General features: G+C 52.2%; 1 long non-coding RNA gene across 1 annotated transcript in view; it reads right to left on the reverse strand.

The window, feature by feature from the left end:
- LOC116697572 (uncharacterized) overlaps positions 1-209 on the reverse strand; it is a 16,831-nt gene that overhangs the window by 15,914 nt on the left and 708 nt on the right. The gene's annotated exons all lie outside the window — the stretch shown is intronic.

Consider the following 209-nt stretch of genomic DNA (forward strand, 5'->3'; position numbering starts at 1 on the left):
AGTCAATATCCGTGCTCGGATTGAATACATCTCCTCAGCTGGCCGCGGTGCGTTCTGTGATAGTCACAGCGCCCCCCACCTACAAACAAGCTCTGCTCAATCACACACACACACAGAACACGGAGAACTGCGCTCCCTCTCTCGCTCCCTCTCTCGCTCTATCCCTCTCCGCTTCAGCTTCAGGTTTGTTTTTAACTTTGGTTTGTAGT

The sequence above is a fragment of the Etheostoma spectabile genome, chromosome 11 (assembly GCF_008692095.1).
Source record: "Etheostoma spectabile isolate EspeVRDwgs_2016 chromosome 11, UIUC_Espe_1.0, whole genome shotgun sequence".
Classification (NCBI taxonomy): Eukaryota; Metazoa; Chordata; class Actinopteri; order Perciformes; family Percidae; genus Etheostoma; species Etheostoma spectabile.